The 12,084-nt window shown below is 34.2% G+C and overlaps 2 pseudogenes; both read right to left on the reverse strand.

Moving 5' to 3' along the window:
* Positions 1 to 1,039: 1,039 nt before the first annotated feature.
* LOC115991270 lies at positions 1,040 to 4,397 on the reverse strand (annotated as a pseudogene).
* A 5,571-nt stretch (positions 4,398 to 9,968) lies between these two features.
* On the reverse strand, positions 9,969 to 11,796 carry LOC115991271 (annotated as a pseudogene).
* Between the last annotated feature and the right edge of the window lie 288 nt (positions 11,797 to 12,084).

A 12,084-nucleotide genomic window follows, 5' to 3' on the forward strand; every position in this document is an offset into this window, starting at 1 on the left:
TTTGGACGTTTATTCATCTTTGACACCCTATATGTCCAGAGATCTTCAATTCCAAGTTATTCAATAACTTATCAAATTGTTTAAAAATGTCTTCACATAAACTTAATAATCCCATCACATTCATCTCCAGATTGGACAGACATATAGTAGTTTAAATAAGCGATAAATATGCTTTCTCTATAAAGGATTTCCTTCTCATATTTGCCATTAAAATCTATATACTCCATAGTTCCCTTCTTTCCTTCCAGTATAGCAAGGATCCAATAGACCCTATGTACCCTCCCATAACTCCATCTTCACCTTTTTTGTTTAGCATATTAATGAGAAGATCTGTTACTCACCGGAATGCAAAACTCAACCAAAAGCTGATCCAGCCACTGCATTATCATAGATAGAGCCTCACATAACTCATCATTTCCATCCCACACTTTTAGTATCTCACACAAACTCCTATTGACATCATGTTTGATCAATCAAAGGGAGATTGAAGGGCAATCGAAATCTGTATAACCTGCTTCTCTTAAGATAATTCTTGTACAAATGATCATGATCTTGAATGAACTCAATATAGACTCATTTAACAATTACATTGTTATGGAAATTGCCAACCAAAAAACCTAATGATTGTTTTTCACTACTAGTTACAAATACACGGATTCATAGGAATATATATTCTATACCATGCAACTGGAAAGATAAGAACTTTTTTTTTTCTCTTTTTTTTACTTTAATTTGGTTATAAATCTTCTTGTTTTTCTCTTTTTTTACTTTAATTTGGTTATTAATTGATGGATATAGTTATATATACTAGGTCATGTCACATTAACTTCCAGTATATTTATTGCATAACTTTATTATACTCCCCGCATTTACTCCACACACACTCAATAAAAAAAAACCTCTATTTATTAATGAAAATTTATTAAAAAAATCTAATTTCTAACAGCAATATCAATGCAAATGGAGAAACAACAAAGGATGAGGTAATTTGTGAGGAATTGGTGTTGTAACTATAGCTTAAAAATTAGTTTTGTCCTCCTCAAGAATCAATAGCATCACTGAATGATGTGAGAGAAACTAATCTATTCATTGCTGGAGCAACATATGTTGGCACAGACATTTCTGATGAGAGAATAGGCAAAGGAGATTCAAAATTGAGCACATGATGAACTACTTGCCTTATTGAAGGTCAAAGGTTGTAATCAGGATGAGCACACCAAAGGCCAACAATAATCAAGCACTCTATCTGTTGTTTGTCAAAATTTCCACTTAGCCTTTGGTTAGCTGTTTCAAATACCAGTCCTTTTCTATAAAGCTCCCGAACCCACTCCACCATGACTACCTACTCTTCTACGACCATAGGGTTGATTGCACTTCTTCCAAAGGCTATCTCCAATGCAACAATTCCAAAACTATAAACATTTGATTTCTTGGAAGTCTTTCTAGTGGTGAAATATTCCGGAGCTAGCTATATAACCCTTGGTGCCTGCCAAATCAGTGGTTGTTGACCCTTTGACATGGTCCACAAGCCTAGCTAGCCCAAAATCCCCAAGTTTAGCATTAAAATTTGAATCAAGCATAATGTTGCTTGATTTTATATTTCTATGCAAAATGCATTATTCCCATTCTTCGTGCAAGTAAAGCAAGGACGAGGCCAAGCCTTAGAGCAATTTTGTACCTCATTGCCAACATCAATGCACTATTTTCTTTAAAAATATGTGAATCTAAACTTCCATTGGGCATGAAATCATAAACAAGTAGAAGTTATCTTTTTTCATGGCACCAACCAATAAGTTCCACCAAATTCCTATGTCTCAATTGACTAATTACTTTTACTTCTGATGCATACTTTTTCAATCCTTGTTTAGACCCTTTTGCCACCCTTTTAACAGCTACAAAGGTGTCTGAGTCCCTTAAAAGTCCTCTATAAACTGCACCAAATCCTCCTTGGCCTAGCTTGTCTTTATCATCAAAATCATTTGTTGCATGAACCAATTCATTGTATAAAAACTTCCTAGGTCCTCTTCCCCTTTCAAATTCCTAATCAATGCTGTCATCAAGGACATCATGTTCTTCATTATTCCTCCTACTCCTTTTCCACAAAGCAAACAGAACCATTGCCAACCCACCAACCAAAAAAAATCCACCAGAACCAAGACCCACGGCTAAAATCTAAACTTGAACTAAAATCCCATGAATAAATGTATGTATTGCAAAAGAATTTCCTCTTGAGTCTAAGAATCCAAACCTAACCAATTCATGTAAGAGAAGACTCAAATCAACATTTTCAGAGGGGAGACAATCAAATGTGTATTGTGTTTGTCAATGGCTTTTTGGTTATGAAGATAGTGACGTGGCTGTGAAATTTATTGTGTATGTAGTATTTTTGGGACAAGAAAGATCTTTTCTATGTCTCCTGATTTGCTTTTTTTTGTTTTATTCTATGTAGCAAGCAATGTTCTCATGCTACCGATTATCATCATCTAATTTGGGTTACTGGATTGCATGGGGCTTTAATTTTATTGGCAAGATGTGATGATTTTGAAGGGTAGTCCTTGTCAAATGAAATGCAGTTTTTTTTTTTTTTTTTTTTTTTTGTGTTGAATGGTGATTTTTTTTTTCCTTGGAATTACATGGATTTGGTTTTTCTAAGTGGTAGTGAGGAAAAAAAAAAAAAAACTCTGAGTTGATAGCTTTCACTATGATGCCTGTCCACGCAGAAGCATGGTGTGATGATAATGCCCTTAATAAAGTTGCAAAGAAAAGAAAAAAAGAAGGAAAACAAGAAAAAGCACCCACCTAACTGAAAAAAGCGAATTTGGAACTATGATATGATAGAAAATCTCTCAGCCTTCAATAGTGATGTGACATAAGTGAGTCCCATTTCCACCACTTGAGGCATTCTATATTACCAGCATCCAAAACCAAAAAGAAAATTTGTTGACAACTCAAAATGATAAGTAAAATGTACGTACCAAATTAGTGAAAATATAAGATTAAATATATCACTGAAATGTGCAGACTTTCCCGAAGTTGTTGAGATAATAACAAATGTTCCAAAAATATAGGTTCTCTTCCAGTTTTCAGACTAACGGAGAAAAAAAAAAAAATTACTTATACAGATTGCCTAAGGATAAAAGATATGCGTTTTGTGAAAGATGTGGTGACCAAATTGAACGATTAAAATAACTGGATGTGCTGCAACAAGGAATATGCTATATGTCCTCTTTTATCTTGTGATGAGAAATTTAGCAATAATTGTCGAACTATGTTTCTCTCTTATACAAAGTCCATGGTTAATATGAAGCCAATTACTCTGATGCATTAAAAAAAAAGAGTTGGAAAGCAGTCACCAAACAAAAATTCTCTAAATAAATGATTCAGCTATCACATTTTGAAAATTTCCAATCAGGACATATAGGGAACTTATGTTTTAAGCAGAGACAGATAATTTATGTGGCTAAACTAGAATTAAGTCTTTGTTCCATTCTGTTCTGCAAATTAAGAAAGTTTGACAGGAGTTGGGACAGATTTTCTTAATAAAATTATGGAAATGGTGAGCTTGAGAGAGCAGTATTGGCATAATAAAAGCTCGGATTTGTGCTAAAACACACGAGTTTGTTTAGACCCCAAATTTTAAAATATAGTTAGGTTGCTTTTATTCTTACTTAATCAAAGTCTAGAACAAGAGTAAATGTGCGCAATGAACCAATAACTACTCCAGTACATAAACATAAATAACAAACAATAAAAGTAAAGCACAAGAGTAAGAGAAGAGAGATGCAAATACAAGATAACATCAAGACGTGTTATCGAAGAGGAAACTAAAGAACTCAGCGAAAAACTTCTCCGCGACCTTCCAAGTCGAAATTGATCCACTAGTGAATAAGTTGGAATACATGAATAACAAAAGACACTCCAAACCTAGTCTATCCAATATACTTGAGCCCTCCAAACTCCTGCTACCAACGGACTTTACGGAGTCTTGTCTTCACTAGCTTTCTAGATCCCGCAGTACGCCCGATTGCATCTGCCAAGCCTCACCAGCTTCTTTTGGTAAATCCCCAAAACTTTCCAAGCTCCAAAACACTTTCTACACTCTGAAAATGTGTGGATTGTGTTTAGGTACAAATCTCCTCTTAAGGTATGACAATGGGAGAGGGAAGGAGAAGAGGCTACAATGATTTCTCCTAAAGATGTGTAGCCCTCTCTCTAAAATATAGGTGTGTTGTGTTGTGTTGTAGGAAAACCTATCTAGAGTTTTTCTCTTTGAAATTGCCTCTTTTGCTTTTGTGGGTAATGAAGGTATATATAGTATGGGTGAAGAGTAAGAAAGTCACACTTAAAATCCTCCATGTAGAATGTTTCGCGGGTACCTCATGGGTGCTTCCAGTCATGTGCTTCTCACGGGTCCTTTTCGTGGGAACCCTTCTCGCGAATTTCTTGCGAGCTAATCGCGAAACTGCATTGATTCTTCATTCATGCTCGATTCTTCACTAACTTAATACTAAACCCAATACAATAAAATCCCACAAAATACAAGAAAAAAAAATTAAAGCAATTATAGCACTTTTTGTCATGAAATTAAAACCAACACAAAATAGTTATAAATTACAACTTTACACATAAGATGAAAGAATTTGAATAAATGAGTTCTATGTGTACTAAAGAAGAATAGAAGATAATAAATATATTTTTTTTCGTATCTCCAAGTGAAAATGGCTTTGAAAACTACAAAGATAATCCACGGAGTACATTCTCAAGTCCAGCGAAGGATATCTCTGTCAGCAAAAGCAGTATAAGGAAATAAAAAATTTAAAGTAATACTTGCAAGATATGAAAGAAGTTTTATTTTATAATATCTATTAAAAAAAAAAAAAAAAGCTACAGAAGACCATAGCAAAAAAAATGGGTTTCTTTTCCAAAATTGATGGATTATAAGTTATTAACTGCCAAATTTTACAATAGAGAAACGCATAAGAGAAGAGGCACATTCGACAAGAAATAATCAAGCCAATTATAGTGCAGTAATGCCTGTTATACATCAGAGACAGAAGATTATAATGTGCATATTAGCAAGCTATAGCATTTCCAAAACAACAGTCGATCAAGTATAAGAGATATAAAGGTTCTAGTAACAAAACCTGAAGTATATTTTTAACCCATTTTTTATATTCACAATAAGATCTTGCAGATCATCATATATGAAATTGAAACAAAGAACATACCATATTGATTAATGTTCTCAAAAGCATGCAATGATGAAGAAAGTTTCATATCAGAGTTGTTGTATGATTATCAAAAAAAAAAATGGTATTTTTTAAAACTGATTGACTGAATTAGGCAGCAATCTTAAAAGGGAAATCTTAACTCCAACTATTGCAGAAACTTATTAGTTATTAGTACTTCAGAGGAGTTTAAAAACAAATTGTTCTACCAATTAGCTATCAAGGGTGTGAGGCTGAATTTAATCAACCATCTTGTTGGCTTTATTTCGTGCCAAATTTGCTTGTATTTCAGCATTTTGTAACCCTGTGTTTAGGTGGGATTGTTGTAAGGGTAGTGAGTGAGATAGAGTGTTGAATTGCTCAAGAGTTTGCAAGAAAACAGAGACTCGCGACTTGATCTCGCGGGTGACTCACGGCTCCAAGCCGTCAGAAGCAGCACACGTGCCAAGCATGCCAGAAGTTGAAGCGTCATACTAGCTGGAGCACTACAGGACAAAATAGGACAACTGGCCGTTCTGTTATTGCGTGGCTGGATCTCGCGACTCAGTCAAGCCGCGAGCCAGCCCTGTTTTGAAAAACCTGACTCTTCACATTCCAATCTCACCCCAGTATAAATACCCCTTATACCCACAAAAGAATGAGAGCTTCCAGAGAGAATTTTGAGAGAAAAACCCTAGAGTAAAACAAGATTGATTCATCTACAATCTTTACATAAGAGTCTCTTCAAATTCCTCAACTCTGTTCCTCTCCATTGTTATACCCTTGAGAGGTCTTTTACCAAAACCTGTTCTCACCATATCCATTACTGTGAGAGGGCTGTTTGGTGTTCTGGGAAGCAGTTAGGAAGGAACTAATCTACATTGGTTGATGCTATGGTCAAGTAGCGGAATCCGGGAAGCTAGAAAAGAAATAGGTTCGGCGCAACCTCGTTGGAGCAAGAAGCTTGGAGGGCTTGTACACTGGGTAGATTAGGCTTGGAGGGTCTATTGCTGTTCATGTATCCCAACTACATTTTCTAGTGGATTACTTACCGCTTGGAGGGCGGCGGAGAGGTTTTATGCCAAGGGCTTCGGTTTCCTCTTCGATAACACATCGAGTGTTGTCCTTGTATTTGCATCTTCCTTCCCTTTTATCTTTGCCTTTTATTATCTGCTGTGATTGTGATTTTAATTGGCTTAGATTGTTTACCAATTCTGTTTATAGCTTTTGTTCATTTTCCGCACACTAGTTGTTTGTCATAAAACTTGAATTGGTTAATTTGTAATTGGGGGTCTAAACGTTCAAGGGTGTTTTATACACTATTTGAACTTTCAAAGGAAATCTCGAATATCAAATCTCAAATCATTTTTAGCTATTAGACATTCAACAAAACAATGACAATATCCGATTTAGGAGTTATAGAAATACATAAAACCCAAAACCCTAGACTGGGTGATGGTAAAATGAATGAAACAGATTCAATATATAACAACATTTAAACATAAATAAAGTTTTAAAAATTTGAGTAAATTTAGAGAGTCACTAATCTGATACATTGATGATGGTTTAGACATATATCAAGAAGTTAGTTCCATTTAAAACTATACCCATTTGTTTCATAGATAAACTAGAATCTCCTTGTAACCGGAAGTGAAGTTTTTTTAGATGAATTATGCCATTTGTATTCACAAAAAACTCTCTTCTCTTCTCAATCTTGAGGTGTTTCGTTTTAGCTAAATTTTAATTCCGCCTTTTGTTTCTCTCCTCTCCCTCCTTGTTCCAAGAATCAAAACCTTTAAACTCAACCATGAAAGCAAAAGATTCAAATTACTGTTCTCTTAAAAGAATAATTTCTTGGACAAAATGGGTTTCTGCCCTTTTCAGCCAAACTAATTAGCATTTTGCCCTTCTTCCCAAACTAATTAGGGAAATGCCCCTCTTTTGAAACTCGATTTTCTCAAAATCGAGTTTAAAAAAAAAAAATTCTGGAACCCTATAGTGACGTTTTTAAGGACCTATAGTGACGTTTTAAAAACCTATAGTGACGTTTTATAACTTGATATCTATGAAATCGAGTTATAGGCAATTTTATTGCCTATAACTCGATTTCATGAGTATCAAGTTATAAAACGCCACTATAGGTCTTTAAAAACGTCACTATAGGTCCTTGAAAACGTCACTATAGGGCTTAACTCGATTTTGAAAAAGTCGAGTTTCAAAAGAGGGGCATTTCCCTATTTAGTTTGGGAAGAAGGGCAAAATGCTAATTAGTTTTCCCGAAATGGGCATTTGGCAATTTTGTCCATAATTTCTTGCTTATTTATATTTATGATTCTCTCTTACTCGTTTGCAACTATATACAAGTCATATTGTTGTCCCAAACAATCTTTCTCAGTCCATCAGCAAGATAATTTTGCGATATCATCACTTGGTCCAACTCCTATACCCACACATGCATAGTATCAGAGATCTTGAGTCTAGGCATGAAGAATGTTAGGTGGGGATGATGACACATTTTTATACTATCAATAACTTGCTATTAGTTTTCTTCAATATTTTAATAATTTTTCTTCTTTTTTTTCTCTAATATTTCAATATTTTTCATTGTAAAAAATTATAATATTTAGTGTTCTATTTTATAGACAAAAATAGAAAGATGATAAATATTTGAAATTGCATGATATAGTAACTAATATGGATGGGCATGTTTCATGCCTATCAAGAATGTAAATATTGTTTTGGTAAAATAAAAATGCAAATATTCTTCATTTTTTTTATATTCTTGATGGTATGTTATTAAATTTATTTATTTGTTTTTTTTTAGACTTTGTTTCAAATGTTACAAGAGCAACTAAATTTGAACAAAATACCATATTTAAAATCAATTTTTTCTTATATAAAACTTAGAAAAATGACATCAAAATTTCATTGTACTTAAATAACTAATGTACACTTAAATTAACTAATATAACAAAATAAATATATTTATCCTTTTAGTAATCTTTTTAATTACAATGAATAACTACTATAATGCTGTTTATATATATATATACATATATATGAAATCAGTGAAAATAATTATGAAATATAAATGTTTAAGATTAAATTTCCTGAATTCACAAATATTAAATTTTGGTGGTTTTTTTTTTTTTGGTGTGTCATTTGTTGTCAAAGAAATTCAACATGAGAAAGACTGTCATATTCTAAATTTATTATTATTATTATATAAGCTTATAGATCATATAGTATATAATATCCAGTTGATACAAAATTTGACATGTGTATTAACAGTATAAAGAAAATGCAATTCAACGATTAAATTAGATTTTCAAAATATGTAGTAATGTTTATTTTATTAAATAAGATTATAACCTAAAGCTACAATAAATTTTGTAATTAAACCTTATCCATATAACGTTAACAGTTTGCTTGAGTTGCTTTTCTCACACTTGACCATGGGCCTCGTAAAACCAGCGGCCTTGAATGAAATTTTTTTTCCCCTCCATGACTCATTTTGGGTAAATAAAGCTTTTATTTTGAAGTAAAGTTGTGAAGTGGGCCTTGAACTACGTTGAGAACTGTTGTGGACTTTAAGCCTAATTCGTGGCGTGAAGAATATTTGGGCATTTCAAGCCCAACCTGTAAGATAGTAGATATTTGGTCTTTCATGTAGTGGACAAGGATTGGGCTTCTAAGCCTATTTTGTGTAGTAATAAGGCTTCTAAGCTTCAAGCTTTAATGTCATGCTAAGTAGTGAAGAACAACTAGGGGTCCGTTTGGATATCGTTTATTTTGTTAAAAACTAAAAACTGAAAACACTGTAGTAAAATAATTTTTAAATATGTGAATAGTGCCATGAGACCCATTTTTAATATTTTTTTTCTGAATAAAGTACTTATGGGTCCCATGAACAGTGCACGAGACCCATTGAACAGTACATAATGTCTCCTGAAATGCGTGCATCCAAAAAAAAAAAGGAAAACACAAACGCAGCTGGTGAAATGCAATCCAAACGCATAATAAGTTTTAATTTTTCCAAAAATGTAAGTTCCTAGTAGATACTAGTCAGTGGTAGTTCATGGTTTGCCCAGAAGAAGAATTAGAGAGCCTAAAATAAGCCCTCAAAGAATTTAACAAAAGGCTAATAATTGATGCAAAGCTTATTATACACTTCACTACACATGATCTATAATAAAATAATGTTTTGAAAACACGATTTCAGCTTCATGTTTCGTATACAAAGGGTGCAACTATCACCACTATTTATAAAAATTTGTTTTGTATCCACAATTATCAAGTACAATGAAGTTCTTTTTCTCTCAATTTTATGATGTCAATTCTTCTCTTTGCCAAATATGGGTGGATCGTTAAGGAAAGCTAAACAAATTACTTAAAAGTTGATGCAATTATGAGTAGAGAAGAGTCACTAGACTCACCACTAAACATGGAACTCTAACCAGTTCTGTGTTTATTTTTTTTGTTATATTTAATCTTTCCTTGACTGTTCTAATCCTATTTTCCATAAACTCATTTTCTTAGTTTTCTCATAATCATTTGGACGATTATTCATCTTTGACACCTTATATGTCCAGAGATCTTCAATTGCATGTTATTCAAAACCTTCTCAGATTGTTTAAAAATGTCTTCACATAAACTTAATAGTCCCATCACATTCATCTCCAGATTGGGTAGACATGTAGTACTTTAAATAAGCAATAAATTTGACATTCTTTATAAAGGATTTCCTTCTCATATCCGCCATTAAAATCTGTCTCCTCCATATATAGTTCCCTTCTTTCCTTCTAGTATAGCAAGGATCCTATAGAGCTCCCGAACCCACTCCACCATGACTACCTCCTCCTCTATGGCCATGTGGTTGATTGCTTTTCTACCATAAGCTATCTCCAGTGCAACAATTCCAAAACTATAGACGTCCGATTCCTTGGTAGCCTTACAAGTTGTGATATATTCTGGAGCCATATAACCCATAGTGCCTGCCAAATTAGTGGTTTGTGACCCTTTGACATGGTCCACAAGCCTAGCTAGCCCAAAGTCTCCAAGTTTAGCATTAAAATTTGAATCAAGCATAATGTTGCTTGATTTTACATCCCTCTGCAAAACGCATTGTTCCCATTCTTCGTGCAAGTAAAGCAAGGATGAGGCCAAGCCTTGAGCAATTTTGTACCTCACTGCCCACATCAATGCAATTTATTCTTTAAAAATATGTGAATCTAAGCTTCCATTGGGCATGAAATCATAAACAAGCAGAAGTTCTCTTTTTTCGTGGCACCAACCAATAAGTTTCACCAAATTCTAATGTCTCAATTGACTGATGATTTTTACTTCTGATTTATACTCATTTAATCCTTGTTTTGACCCTTTTGCCACCCTCTTCACAGCTACAAAGGTGTTTGAGTCCCTTAAAAGTCCTTTATAAACCGCACCAAATCCTCCTTGGCCTAGCTTTTCTTTATCATCAAAATCATTTGTTGCATGAACCAATTCATTGTATGTAAACTTCCTAGGTCCTCTGGCCCTTTCAAATTCTTCATCAATGTAGTCATCAAGGACATAATCTTCTTCTTTATTCCTCCTACTCTTTTTCCACAAGGCAAATAGAACCAATGCCAACCCACCAACCAAAACAAATCCACCTGAACCAAGCCCCACGGCTAACCCCAATGCGTTGTCTTTCCTTTGGTTGGGGGCTGGAATATTGGGGCTTGATACTGGATCTTTTGTGATGGTAATGTTATCATCAATTTCCAAACTTGAACTAAAATCCCATGAATAAATGGTATGTATTGCAGAAGAATTTCCTGTTGAGGCTGAGAATCCAAAAGTAACCAATTCAGGTAAGAAATGGCTCAAATCAACATTTGTGGAAAGGAACTGCCTTATAGGAACATTGTTTCTAAAACCAGTGAAGAAAACACTCAAATTATGAGAACTAGAATTGTAACTAATCCAAGCTTCATTTCTTTTCCCTTCCTTAATAGCAATATTACTATACCATGAAATATTAGCAACAGATTTCAAGGAGTTGAGATCAATACCTACATGTTCCCTAGGGGGATCCAAATAGTCGTTGCTATAGATATCAAACTCCACTGCGACAAAAGGATTATCCACTGAGTCTAATGCCTGGTCATCACGAGAAAGACCCATAGTACTACCACCTTTGGTCAACAAAGGAATCTTTGAACCCACAGGTGCAAGGAAGAAGGCAATCCCATCTCCATATACACTTCTATTCTGCGAGTCAATGGCAAAGGAAAAATGGGTGGTGAAATATGTGAGGTTTCCAGAGTCCTTGACCCACAGTTGCATAAATTTGAAATACGTGGCTCGACCCACCAACTCGAATGTGAGCCTGTTGCCTGTGAGTTGGGTGACTTGGTTTTCAACAAAAGCTCCTCATATGTTATGTTAGAGTCAGAAGCACTAAAACTAGTGAAGTTGAAGGATATGGCAGTTGTAAATGTAATTGGGTTTAGTTTGGAAAAAAATAGGTGATCAGGATGAGATAACAGAGGATAGAATGCTGTGGAAAAAGGAAATGTTCGATCTTGAAGTTGTACATTACCATGATTGGAGTTTCCAAATGAGATTAGCCAAGAAATTTTTGTAGTGCAGATCTTAATATGAATCAATAAACTTATAATAACTGGAAGTCTTCTTAGAAAAAAGTCAGCATTTTTTTGAAAACTAATATAATATTTCTTGATTGGAGAGAGAATGAAGAGGAACACAGGACTTTGAATTAGATTCTCTTCAACAAAGGCTGTCAACCACTAAGGCGGCCAACGACCCATGTTTTGTCTTCTATGAAGTAGCGGCTCCGCATGTAAGCCCACAAAATGTATATATTTACTTG

The sequence above is a fragment of the Quercus lobata genome, chromosome 5 (genome assembly GCF_001633185.2).
Source record: "Quercus lobata isolate SW786 chromosome 5, ValleyOak3.0 Primary Assembly, whole genome shotgun sequence".
In the NCBI taxonomy this organism is placed as follows: domain Eukaryota; kingdom Viridiplantae; phylum Streptophyta; class Magnoliopsida; order Fagales; family Fagaceae; genus Quercus; species Quercus lobata.